The sequence below is a fragment of the Coenobita brevimanus genome, chromosome 88, assembly GCF_032717465.1.
Source record: "Coenobita brevimanus isolate Jiangsu-jjx chromosome 88, ASM3271746v2, whole genome shotgun sequence".
Taxonomy (NCBI): domain Eukaryota; kingdom Metazoa; phylum Arthropoda; class Malacostraca; order Decapoda; family Coenobitidae; genus Coenobita; species Coenobita brevimanus.
This window is the reverse complement of record NC_137041.1, coordinates 2,741,975-2,756,008: the sequence shown is the minus strand read 5'-3', so window position 1 is coordinate 2,756,008 and position 14,034 is coordinate 2,741,975. Positions and strand designations below refer to the sequence as shown.

Here is a 14,034-nt window from a genome sequence, read left to right as displayed (position 1 = left end):
GAAAACACTTTGTTCCCATCAAACCGTGTATCTGTTGTATCTCTATACTCGTGCCGTATGAATTATTTGCATTATGATTGTGAAAACCATGCGTAGCTTCTTTGTAGAGACCATCTGTACCTGTCTGTTTGCTCAGTAGTTTGAGTTTGGTGATGAGAGGGTGGCCATTGTTTAGCTCTTATCGAGGCAAATTAGGAAATGATCTGTATGTTCATTCCAGTTACAACTTAGACCTATATAACACGTAGAGGGAGAACTAAGCGATATTTCATGGTGATATAACACTGAAATCACACAACTTTATAACACGAAGAGGGAGGATTGGGTAATAGTTCCTCGTGAAATTACACCCAGCATTCACACTCAAGAGCTTTACGACAGGAAGATTGGGGAACAGATGATATACTGTGGTGATACAACAACGAAATCACACACAGTGCTTTATAACACAAAGTGGGGGGATAGATGATATTTAATAGTAATATCGCACTCAGAAGTCACGCGTAGAGCTTTATAACACTGTGGGTAGATTAGGTATATTTCTTTAGACCGTATTTAAAGGAAAAAAAATCTTATAGTGGAAAAATACTTCGGTTCTGTATCCTTTTCATAGCAATTCTTTGTGACTAGCATCAAGATTAGCTTTAATGTTACAACTAGGGACTTTTTTTTTTTTTTTCCCAAGTTAAAATGAGTAGATTATATGCAGGATGATTAGGTAATATTCCATGATTTTAGTTCATTTGTTCACCTGACAAAAGTTTATGGCTATCAAGCTTAATTAATGGCCAAGTGTATTTACAGTGGAGGGCAAATTTGACTAGTAACCAAGGAGACTCATTCATGCCATAATTAGGGTTAATGAAATATCACAACCGCGACTGAGTTTTTACAGTTAGTGTGGCCCAGTTAAGCCAGAATTTGACTAGTAACCAAGGAGACTCAATCCGTACCTCATAACGGGTTCATTCCGTCTTCTGATTACGAGTAGGCCAGTTCTGTCAGATGAAAACAAGACTAGACAAAGGAACGAATGTGGAGGATTGGTGGGGCTGGATTTTGATTGGTTAAACATTCAGGCTTTAAAGTGGAGGCGTTAGCTCTCTCTCTCTCTCTCTCTCTCTCTCTCTCTCTCTCTCTCTCTCTCTCTCTCAGTTTGTCATTATTCATCAGTCTACTCGTATATGAAAATGGCTGTCAATTTGTACGTTTCTGTCTGTCCATTTGTCTATCTCTATTCATCCATCTGTCTGTCTGTCTTTCTCTAACCATCTATCCATGTGTAATTCCTGTTTCCCTCTCAGTCGCTCTCTCCCTCTTCCTCCTTCCTCTCTTTGACTTCGCCTCTTTCGTCTTCCCCTCACCCTTCCTCTCATGTTTATTCCTCATCCTCTCTCATTTGCTTGTTTCATCCTTCTCCATGTCTTTCCCCGTCTTTTAAATCAATCTCTCTCTCTCTCTCTCTCTCTCTCTCTCTCTCTCTCTCTCTCAAGGAAGAAGCAGCCAGATGCTAGAAGCCAACTTGTTCCCTCCAAGAAAAAACTAAAGGAAAAGAGTAGAATTCAAGATAACTTCATTTCGAGATGCCTGGACATATTGCGTTTTAATAAACTAGAGGTCTTAGGCGAAAGGAAATACAGACCCGAGGACGACATTTTCAGATTTGACTTGTAGCATGCATGAAGGGCTGGGAATATGCGTTAAATTTTGCTTTTGGGAGTTGGACAGAAAAGAGGTGAGAGTGCTGCCCGCCGTAATGGAGAGAGGATGCAGGCGTACATTTAAGAGGAGCAGAGACCATTGAAGTAGCGATAGAGAAGAGAAGGATGCATCATTGCGGCAAAGAGATAGATTGAAGGGAGTCAGCAAGCGGAGTAGAGTTAATGAGACGAAAAGCATTTGATTGCACCATATTGAGTAGAGCTTTATCTGTCAGTCCATCCGTCATCACCATCTCTCTCCTCAATCCATCCCCTCCCTCCTAATACCACCTCTCTTTCCCATCCCCACTCATTTCTTCTCCCTTTCCCCTTCCCCTCAGCCTCCAACCTCTTTCCTTTACCCTCAACCCAGCCCCTTTTTCTGTACCCTCCTCCTCCCTTATCCCTTTCGTCTACTCTCCTCCCCCTATTATCCCTTTCTTCTACCCTTCTCCCCCGTAACCCAGTTCCCTTCCCTCTTCCCGTACACTTTTTCTCTAATTTCCACCATGAACCCCCCGTCAGTTTCCTCTCTCCCCTCCTCAGCTCCTCCTCCCCATCTCAACCCCTTCTCTCCCCTCCTCTTTCCTCACCCTCATCTCACTCGTTCTCCCTTCCCTTCAACCCCTACTTTCAGCTCTTCACCCCGTCCTTCTCCCCTCCCCAGTCCCCCACTCCCCCAAGGCGTGAGGTCACACGGAAATCCCCCGTGGGAATTATTGAGGCGTTCCCCAGCTTCCCACGTGTGCCCAACATGTCCGCTACGTGTCGCCCCGTGTCCCCGGCCCAGCTGATCACGCCAAAAGATTTTCCAACTCTTTATTTTTCTCTCGTGGGCGGTTTTCTTTTGTGTTTTGGTCTCGTCTTCCGGTGTATCGTCTTCGCCTTTGTTTTGGCGCTGTCGTCTGGTGTGTCTTCCGCCACTTCCTCTTAGTTGTGTTGCTTTTACTTTTGTTATTAGTGACTTAGAAGTCGTAGCTTTGTGGTCGGGTCGGCTTTTATGTTTGTATCTTTGTATTTTTTTCCCTGTTCAAAGAAGAAAGAACCAAAGGCTGGAATCCTTTAAAATGTTCATTCCAGGAGGAACGGAGTAAAAGAGAGCCAAAATTAAGATGAGTTCGCGTCGAGATGTCTTAGCACATTGTGTTGACTGGAGATTATAGGCAGAGGAAAATACAGGCTGGGGAAGAAAGTTACCATGTTATCCTATTGCATACATAACGGGAGAGTATAGGTTAACTCTTGCATTAGAGCTAATGAATAATGCTAAGAACCCAATTCCCCATTCTGTTTGGTTATGAATTAGCACATACAGTACATTGTCACTGTGTGTGCACCTGGGAAGTTTTTTTTTTTTTTTTCCAGACTGATCGAAGGTCACAGGTCATGGATCAAGGTTCGCGTTTAGAGTGCGACGTTATCTCGTGAATATAGGATCCGTTTTGGATCAAAATTTGGTTCATTTATTAAAAGTCATGGTTGGGGGTCATGAGTCAGAGTTGAGAGGGCAGTATCTACCATGAATGCCTGATTAGATTTGGATGGAAACTGGCATAAACAGCACATTGTGTGGGGGGGATGGGAAGAACTTGTGACATATTGGTGTATATCAGTCAGATGTGAAGGTCAGTGTTACAGTTCGCCAGCAGCAGCGCTTTCCTCTTTGAACACCCCCTCACGAGATACCTGTTTGCTCATCTTTTTAAGCCATATATATATATATATATATATATATATATATATATATATATATATATATATGCTCTGGTCTTCTTTGTATTTTTGGGTCTTCAGTTTTGCTCTAATTTCTGGTGCCATTATTACATTACCCTTTTTTTTTTTTTTTTCATACATTCTTACCTTTTGGGGGGTTATGTGTTTTATCCATGTTTTTTCTATATTCCTTCTTTTTTTTTTAATGTATCTACTCGCCATGGGAGTCTTTGGTTTACTTTTTTATTTTTTCGTGTCCCCAGTCTCTCTCTCTCTCTCTCTCTCTCTCTCTCTCTCTCTCTCACACACTCTCTCTCTCTCTCTCTCTCACACACACACACACACACACACACACACACACACACACACACACACACACATTCTGGCTCTCTTTCACCTTGTCTGCTCCCCCCCCCTCCTCTTACTCCTTATTTCATCTTTACCTTAACCATGTCTTCCTTCCCAATATTGTCTTCTCCCTTCCCAGTTTCCTCCCAGCTTTCTCTTCCACTCTTTTCCCTCAACTCTCCCTACTTGATACTTCCTCCACTACTTCATATTCTCCCTTACCCATCCCTCCCCTCCTCACCAACACCTCACCTCACCTTCACGTATTCTTTCCACTTCTCAATTCGCCCCTGACGCTCCCCTTCTCTTCCTCTTTCTTGGCCTGCCCCGTCCCCCACCCCATCCCCCACACCCCTACCCTCCTTTCGTAAGCCTCTACTTTACGTCTAGTGTACTCCCCCCCCCTCCTAAACTTTTTCTTTACCCTACGCTACTTTTTCTTTCATCCCTGCTTCTCTCCTCCCTTCAACCCTTCCTTCTCCTCTCCATCCTTGACCGTATCCCCTCTCTCCTTACCTCCCAGTTTCTCCGTATCCATTGCCCCTCTCAATTCCATCCCTCCATGTATCTCCAGCCCGTCTTCCTCCATCTCAACCCCCTATTACCTCTCCTTTCTTTCTTTCTTCCATATCCTTACTCTACCATTCTTTTCCAACCTTCCCTCTCCTTTCTTCCCTTAATCTCTCTTCCCAGATATTCTCCCTCCCTCTGTCCTCCTTTCCCTCACCTCTGCTTCCTATTCCATGCCCCCTTTCACTCCATCTCCGTCCCTCTCCTCCATCCCTCTCTCCCCGTTCCCCTCCCTCATCTCATATCCCCGTCTTGCCCCTCACCCCCCTTCACATTCCTCCTTGCCGCCTTTCAAATCCCCCCAAATACCCCTTTCATACACCAGACCTCACCAAACACTCTTCCCTTCCGTTTCTTTTCCTTTCCACCCCTTCCCTTCCATTCCCTTCCATTCTCTTGACTTCACAACGTTTTCCCACGGTTCCCTTTTCCTCCATTTTCTTGTACCTTTCCTTCTTTTCCCCTCCTCATCCCTTCTCCGTTCTTCTCTCATCACCTCAACTCATTTCACTTCTAAACTCCCTAACTTGACCTGTTCTGGTTTACTATTTTATACTTTTCAACTTCCTTGCATTCCCTGCCTTGACTCACCTTCTGTTGACATAATTTTCCTTTTCATCTTCCTTTCCTCTTGGTTTCTTTTCTCCTCTCGTCTCTTCTTTCATCTTCTGGTCGTATTAACCCGTTTCCCCTCATTGTATTTTCCCCTTATCTCCCTCCCCTCCTTACCCGTCTCCCCACCTCCCCATCCCTCTGACCTCATTCACATTTCCACCCCTCCTGCTCTCCCCCCCATTCAGCTTGGCACCCCTCTTTCACGGTAGGCTTCCATCCCCAGTTCTGTTTTCCCCCCGTTCGTACCCTCCCCTTCTTTCCCTTCGCCCCCTTCCCCCTTATGTCCTCTCCTTTACTGTCTCTTCCCCTCTCATCCTGTCACCCCCTCATCTCTCATCACCAATGCCCGTCCTCACTTTTCATTTCCACTCCCCGTCTCTCGAACTTCATTCTTCTCCCTCTCACCCCCTCACGTTTCCCCCTCCCCTCACCATCCCCCCTTCCTCGTCGTTTCTCTCTCTACCCCACACCCTTCTCTCCCTCTCACAGTCCCCTTTACCCCCTCCCTCTCCCCCACACCTCACTCCTTCCCTCCCTCCTCCCTGCCTGAGCCTCTGCAATATTCATGTGGAGCTCTCTGGCAGGATGTCGCTTCTGCCCCACTGTATTGTAGTCTGGTGGTGATGTGGTGCTAGTGGTGTTGTGGTGCTGATGGTGATGTGGTGCTGGTGATGGTGTGGTGCTGGTGATGGTGTGGTGCTGGTGGTGGTGTGGTGCTGATGATGTGATGGTAGTGGTGGTGGTGGTTGTGGTATTGTTCTCGTGGAGTTTTGTGTCATTATAGAGGTTCTGTGGTGTTGGAGGTAGTTGTGGTTGTGATGGTGATATGGTACGTTGTAGTGTGGTGGTTAATATTGCTTCTGCTCCCCTGTAGTTAAGCCTGTGGTAGTGAGTTTGTAATGCTTTGGTGGTTGTGGTTGAGGTATGTAGTTCTTTTGCGAGAGGGGGTTGTGATTGCAGTGGTTATGGTTTTAGTTTTTTTTATCATCAGTACGGTTGTGTGGTTATTCTTGTGATAGTCGTCGTTGTTGTAGCTGTGTGTGTGTGTGTGTGTGTGTGTGTGTGTGTGTAAATGGCTGTGTGGGTATGCGCTCACGTATGCTTGTGAAGGTTAGCCTGACTCGGTTACCTGTGTTATGTGTACGTGCTTTAAGAATCCAAAACGCGCGCGCGCGCGCGCGCACACACACACACACACACACACACACACACACACACACACACACACACACACACACACACACACACACACACCTCAAAAATTAAAATGAACGGACACAAAATTGGCATCCTTTCTTGTGAGCGAGAGAGAGGAAGGGGAAGGGAAGCAGGGAGGAGAAGGGGAAGGAAGGAGAGATGGAGAGGAGGGAGGGAGGGAACTATGGAAAGAGGAGAGAGGAGGGAGGGGAAGGGATGGAAGGAAGGAGAGAGGAAAGAAGGGACAAAAAGTGGGAATAATGGGGGGAAGGGAGAGGAAGGGGAATTGAGGGAGAAGGGAAGGGAGGAAGGGGATGAGGAGAAGAGAGAGGCAAAATGGAAATCGGGGGAGAAGGGGGTAGGGGGGGGAAAGGACGGGGAGAGGGAAGAGATGGAGGGAGGGGAGGGGGAGGAGGTTGGAGGAGGAGAGAAGCTAGAGTAAGTGGATAATGAGGAAATGGAGGGAGGGAGGGAAATGAGGTAGGAGGAGGAGGAAAACGATAATGAAGAGGAGGGTATTTGGGGAAGATGGGAATAAGAGGAGGAAGAGAGGAGAAGGAAAGAAGAGAAGCAGAAATACGAAAAAAAAATAATGGATGTTAAGGAAAAATAGGAGAAAATAGAAAATGAGCTGAAAGATGTTAAAAAGAGCAAGAGAAAGGAGAAGGAAGAGAGGAAGAATAAAAGTGTTGAGAAGATGGAGAAGTAAGGATGTATGAAGGGAGAGGAGGTAGGTATAGGAGAAAAAGGGAATCAGGAAGATAATGAGATGAAATGCAAAGAGCATGTAGTTGAGAATGGCAGACATGAAAGGAAGAAGGAGGGAGGAAGGAAGGAAGGAGAGGAAAGGCGGAGGAAGGAGAGAGGAAGGACGAAGGACTAGAAGACAGGCAGGTCAGAAGGGCGTAACAGACAAGCAGAGTGAGGCAGGTGTGTGTGTGTGTGTGTGTGTGTGTGTGTGTTAAGATTGAGAAAGAGAGGGAATATAAAAAGGGGAGGGGGTCATTGAAGTCATGTGGGCGAGTCGAGCCCCTATGATGGTGATGATGAAAAGACGTAAGGAAAATTAGAGAAGAGCGAGTCAAGGGAGAGTGAAGGAAAATGATGCAAGAAAAAAAGACTGAGGAAAGAGTGATACATTATAGGAAAGAAAAGAAGTAAGAACAGAAGCTCCTACTATGATGATGATGGTGGTGGTGGTGGTGCAAGAGAGAAGGAAGATGAACTCAATAGGAAAGAATGGTGCAGTATAAAGGACGAGGAGAGAGAGAACAGATGAGTCAAGAATGAGGAAAAGAGGAAGAAAGAAGACTGAGGTAAGGGGAGAGAGAGAGAGAGAGAGTAGGAGAGGAAGCAGGTGGGAACAGAAGCCCTGCTCGCACCATCCAATCTTCCTCCCGCCTCTCACTCGGCCAGGATTAGTTAGCAAAAACATTGGGTGGGGGAGGCGAGGCGACAGTCTTAAATAGGCCCCGCTGGAAAAAAGGCAAGGGAAAATTTTTTAGACCCCCCTCCCACCTTCAGAGGATTGCCCCAAGGAGGAGGAAAAAGGATGGAGCAAAATTAGTCAGTCGGTTGAAAGGAAAATGAGAGAGAGGGACCAAGGTTTGTCTTTTTGGGAAGTTGGTTTTTTGAAGGAGTTAGAGTGACAGGATAAGAAAAAGTAACATTGAGAGAACATTAAAGCAAAACGAAGAATGCTCCAAAAAAGCACCTTGGAATTTGTCAGTCAGTTGAAAGAAAAATGAGGAATAGGGACCAAGGTTTGTCTTTTGGGGGAGTAAGTTATTTGTGGAAATTAAGGGAAAAAAAAGGTCCTTTTTTTTTTTTTTTTTTTTTTTTTAAGATGGAAATGAAAAAAAGGAACATTATTTTTGAGGAACTGCTATAAACAAGTCTTAGAATTAAAGTGACATTCTTAAGTAGGCACCTGAGAAAAATGGGTACGCACGGTTTCCCCCCCCCCCTCTCTCTCTCTCTCTGAGAATTGCCCGGAGGAGGAAGGAAAGAGGACGAAGCAGAGTCAGTTTGTCATTTTGAAAGGAATTGACGGAAGATGTGTCATGTGAAACTATTTTTTTTTTTTTAGAATTGCAGGTTATTGAGGAATTAAAAAAAAAAAAAAAACGAGGGGACACGAGGAAATTGACGGAAGATTTGTCATGTGTAATTTTTTTTATTTTTTGTATAGAGTAGGCTAGCAGGTTTTTGAGGAAGTTATAAATAAACAGAAAGGAAATGACATCTTTAGGGTGGAAGATTTTAAAAAGGGAGCGTCTCAGAATTAGTAGGTCACTTAAAAGGAAAATAAAAGAGTGGAACAGTGTCTCGGGGTGGGTCGGGAAGTATTATCTTGGGGGGAGGGTATTAGAGTAAGGGTTTAAAGATTTGAAAGGAAAAAAGGAAGAGGGAAATGAGGATCGTCTAATGCATAATTGAGGGAAAAGCTAATGAAAAGAGTTAGCCAGTTGAGACGAAGTTTTTTTGATAAAAGAATATTGTAAAAGACGTCTTAGAATTAGAATATTGTAAAAGACGTCTTAGATTTAGTTAAAAGGAACATGAGGCTTTTGAGAGAACTTAGAAGGGAATTGCAAAAAAGTACGTTCCTATTTTGAGAATTGAAAAAAAAAAAAAAAATAGGATGTCCTAAATTTTTTTTTAGTAAGATGGAAGAAAAATACAGAAGAGAGGAAACCATTTCTTTTAAGTTAGCAGCTATGTGACAAGTTAGAGATAAAGTTAACAGAAAAAAAAATCCGTAAGTATTTGAACGAGTCTTGGAATTTGTCAGTCAGGTGAAAGAAACTTGGGGAGTAACCATTGCCGTAGTCAGGTTAGGAAAAAGAAAATACCAAGAAGAGAACGTATGTCTTTTAGGGGAAGAATTTGTTGAAAGTTTTTAAAGCTGAAAGGCAAGAAAAGAGGAAAGGTGTACATTGTTTTGGGGTGCAGAACGTAAAATCTAGTCAGACACAATGTAACCATCCATACCTACCTAACCATACTATGCCACGCCACACCACACCACACTCCCACATTACCGGCTTGTTTCTCTGCCCTGCACATAACCGTATATCTTGTGAGCTTTGAGTACGCATTCCCTTCCCGTCCTTCCCTCCCTCCCTCCTACATTGGCTGTCTTCCCTTTCTTCTCATGCGTAGGGGGTGTCTAGCTTGTCTTCCTATATTTCTTGTTAAGTGACCACGAGTGAGCGTCTTTTATGGTTGAGTCGTTTCTGTTTATGCATCAGTATATGTAATTATGTACGAGTTTGTATGTATGTCTGAGTTTGAATGTATTTATATTTGTGATGTTTGTATGTATGTATGTATGCAAATTATCTCTAAGTACCTCATCAGTTTGGGTCATACCTGGGAAATGGGAAGAAGCAGTTCGATTTTTTGTGCAGACTTCAGAGGTCAAGTCACTGGTGAAGGTCAGCACAACGGGTCAGGCGTCATTATGCAACTTAACACCTTCACTGTCCTCTTTTTCTCTTCATCTCCTCTTGTTTTACTCTTCTTTCTACATCCCTTCCTCTTCCCATCAACACCTTCCTCCTTCCTAACCCACTTTAACTCGACGAAACGTCCCTAAAATTGAATTAAATTACCTGACGATCGCAAGAGTGTATTATACAGTACATGTAAGGCATCACACAATCGTCACCATCATCATCGTCATCCACTAATAGAAGCATCTCCGAGAACTGAACGAAATATAGTAGCAGCAAGAATGAGAGAGAGAGAGAGAGAGAGAGAATAATAATAATAATAATAATAATAAAAAAAAAAAAAACACCGTAGGGAAAGAGTTGATATCGGAAACTCAGGTAAAACAACACACACCGGCCATTCGTCCACGTCACCTGCACCTTCCGATAAATCAGGCTTGGCATTACGCAATTTCGAGTATTGGGAATCGTAAGCGGTGGTTTGAATCTTAACCCATTCAGCCCGAGGATGTCATTTATTTTTAATGCTACAAACAGGTAAATAAAAAGGTCGGGAGATTGTTTTTTACAGTATAATCGTCGAGGTGTGTGTGTGTGTCTGTATGTGTGTGTGTGTGTGTGAGAGAGAGAGAAACCCTCGTACTAATGATCAAAATAACTAAATCTTTGCATAGTGGAGTGTAATGCCTTTATTATTCTGTAGAGAGGATGCTGATGGCACTGGTGTCTCGGAGTTAATGTATTTATTGTTTTTAGGGGGCGGTTTTAGTGGCCATAAACAGAGGGGGAGCGTCGACCCCTCCTGTTCTCATTATGGGGGAGAAGAGAGAGAGATGGGGAGCGTCGATCCCCTCACTTATTGTTGTAGAGGGGGGGGAGTTGACCTCCCCTACTTGTTGTCGGAAAGAGAGAGAGAGAGGTGTCTACTCCTCCCCTTCACTTACTGCGGGGTTTAGTTCAGAAGAGTTCGTCCTTTTTTTTTTTTTTTCCGCTTATGTCGTTTGCCTGGTTGGGTAAAATTCACCATGGTAATTTCTTTCGGCTTTCACTCACCCCTGATCACCTGAGCTCATAAAAAAGGGTAGTAGCCGAGTCGTACAGGTAACTAGGGAATGGGAGGCGAGGGGGTAAGAATGAGGGAGGGAAGAGGGAAGGTAAGAAGGTGGAGACGGGAGGTAGGGATGGAAAAGGGGAGGTTAGAAGGGGAAAGGGGACGAAGGTAAGGGAGATCTGAGGTAAGGGGGAGAGAAGGGGAGGTAAGGAGGGGAGAAGGGAAGATAAGAAGGTTGGTAAGGGGGAGAAAATGGAGGTAAGAAGGGGAGAGGGAGAGAGAAGGAGGGTGAGAAGGAAGATAAGAAGGTTGGTAATGGGGAGAAAATGGAGGTAAGAAGGGGAGAGGGGATGAGTGAAGGGGGGAGGGAGAGAGGGGAAGGGGAGAAGGAAGATGAGAAGGTTGGTAAGGGGGAGAAAATGGAGGTAAGAGGGGGAGAGAGGGTGAGTGAAGGGGGGAGGGAGAGAGGAGGGAGTAGGTTAGACAAATGCGCTTAGTGTTGCCGCAATCACTCCACGGAACGGCCAAAGTGCATTCATGGGAAATAGTGTAAATGCGCCGATGCTGTGGTGTGTCCCCGGGGCCGTAGCAAACATAAACATGGCCTGTGTGTTGGTTGGGTTTTGTTTTTATTAACCTTCCAGACGTTTACTCACTTGATGGCTTCCCCCCCCCCTCTCTCTCTCTCTCTCTCTCTCTCTCTCTCTCTCTCTCTCAATATTTACTTGATTCCAAAACCTCTCTCTAGATTCGAACCTTAACACAGGAAATTTTCAGACTTGTTCCTAGGGATAGGGACGTTACGACATGCCCAAAATCAACACGAGTACGCTCCAAAACCTAGAGAGAGAGAGAGAGAGAGAGAGAACATTGGCATACCCATTTCTGTCACAATCTCAGTCTCCTGGCGTCTTGTCTGGGTATTTTTGAGGCCAGTGGACAAGATAGGTAATTGGTGGAAAGGGGGGGGGGTGGAGGTAGATGCGTGGGGGGGAGAGAGAGAGGGTGCAAAAAGGAAGGTAATATTATAACCAAGGATGGATGGGAATAAATAAAATAGAATAAATAAGTAATAATGACATAAGTGGAAAACAAAATAGACAGCTGAAGGGTTTTAAAATATTACGAGAAGGAAAGAAGAGAGACAATAAACTGCTTACATATGAAGTTGTTATTATGATTGTGGAGAGGGGAGGGGAGGAAAGGGTAGGGAAGGAAATGAGGAGAGTGAAGATAGGTTGAGAAGGAAAAAAAGAGAGAGGAGGAGAGGAGAGGACAGGAGGAAAATGTTGTGAAGTGCAAAAAGAGAAGACTGAGGACAGAGTGGAAGGGATGATAAGAGAGAGTGTGTGGAAAGAGGTGAGAAAGAGTATGAAGAAGAGGAGAGAAGAAGGGGGTGTAGTGGAAAAGAGAAGACAAGAGCAAGATTTAGATTAGAGAAGAGAAAGGCGAAATGTAAAGTAAAAGTCAAGAGCGAAGGAGAGAAGAGAAAATAAGAGATGGAGACTGTAAAGGAGAAGAGACAAGAGAATATTGAAGTGTAGAGAACAAAGGAGTACAGAGGACGAATGAGACGAGGGAAGTATAGAGAGGAAGAGAGAAAAGGAAGAATGAGGAGAGGGAGGAGAAAGGATTTTGGAAAAGAGGAAAGTGTAGAGAGGGAAGGAGAAGAGGAATGAGAAGACTTGAGAGGAAAAGAGAAAAGAAGGAATGAGCAGAGGGAGGAGAAAGAATATTGAAGAGGAAAGTGTAGAGAGGGAATGAATGAGAAGAGTTGAGAGGAAAAGAGAAGAGGAGGGGGTAAGAATATTGACACGCAGAGAGGGAATAAAAAAAAGATAAAAGGAAAAATTTGATGATGGATAAAGAGAATATTAGAAACACGATTGTCTGGATTTATCTTGGTAATACAAAAGAGGAGGGCGAGATCAAAGCGTTATTGGGTTTTGGGGGAGAGGGGGGGAGGAGGTTGTTGAGGAAGAGAGGAGAGGGATAGAGACAGCAGTGAAAGAGAGAAGGGGAGATAGTTGAGAGGGTGAAGGAGTAAGAGAGAGAGCAGTGAATGTGAAACAGAGAGAGAGAGAGAGAGCACAACACCAACACAGTCCCTTGTAGCTGATGCTCAATTTACTTTCCTTCTGGTTGTGACGAGAGAGAGAGAGAGAGAGAGAGAGAGAGAGACCAGACCACGTATGTAGAGCGCGCGCGCGCGCGCGCGCACACACACACACACACACACACACACACACACACACACACACACACACACACACACACACACACACACACACATTACAAAGTGGTGTCGTTTTCTTTTACTCCCTCCTCTCCTCTCCCCAGTCCTCCACTCCCGTACCCCCCACCCTTCTCCACCTTTCCCCACCCTTTTCCCCCATACCGCTTCCCCCCCTATACTCCTTTCACCTTCCTTTTCCCCTCTCCAGTTCTCCTCCCATCATTCATTCCTCCAACCCCCTCCCACTCCTCCTTTCCTACCCCACCGTTCTCCATCCCTCCCCTACTCCCCATTATCCTTCCATCCTTCCTCTGCCCTACACCCATTCTCCTTCCTACTGCCCATTTTCTAATCTACTTCCCATTAGCACATCCCCACATCAATCCCCACCCACCTTCCCACGCATCCTCCCCAATGCCAGTCTCCACCTCCAACCCGTCCCCACCCAGCTTCCTCCCCTACCATCCCCTCCCCTCCTCCAACTTCCTCCCCTCCCCTCCCCTCCCCTCCTCCAACTTCCTCCCCTCCCCTCCCCTCCTCCAGCTTCCTCCCCTCCCCTCCCCTCCCCTCCTCCATATTCCTCTCCTCCCCTTCAACTTTCTGCCTCCCTCCAACTTCGTCCCCTTCCCCCCCAACTTCGTCCCCTCCTCTCCAACTTCCTCCCCTCCTCTCCAACTTCCTCCCCTCCCCCACACCTCATTTTTTATTACGTGTTGCTTGTGGGGAAAATATGCATCAAAGTTTTAGGGGGGTGTTTGATGAAATTCGTTAATTAGTGTGTCAAGTTGATAATTAGGCGAAAAAAATGAGGGGGTTAGAGTCAGGTGATGAGTATTAGGAGTTTTATTTATTTATACTACTACTACTACTTCTGCTACTACTACGCTACTACTGCTGTTATTATTTTCTTTTATTTGCCTTGAGAGAGAGAGAAACCATAAAAATTAAAAATAAAAGCATGAGTCATTCTTCCATAATTGTACTGTAGCGTTTTGTCTATCGATCAGAAGCCTGTCTTGTCTGGTTGTCGCCTGTTGATTGTGTGATCGTATGATAAGTGGCCTGATTGTGGAGGAAGGTGGACAGACTGGAAGGAGGAGGAAACGCGGAGGGAAAATGGGGGTATTGGAGGGAGAAAGAAGGATG

The 14,034-nt window shown here is 45.0% G+C and overlaps 1 protein-coding gene across 1 annotated transcript in view; it reads left to right on the top strand.

Moving 5' to 3' along the window:
* Ten-a (Teneurin-a transmembrane protein) overlaps positions 1-14,034 on the top strand; it is a 475,834-nt gene that overhangs the window by 362,328 nt on the left and 99,472 nt on the right. The gene's annotated exons all lie outside the window — the stretch shown is intronic.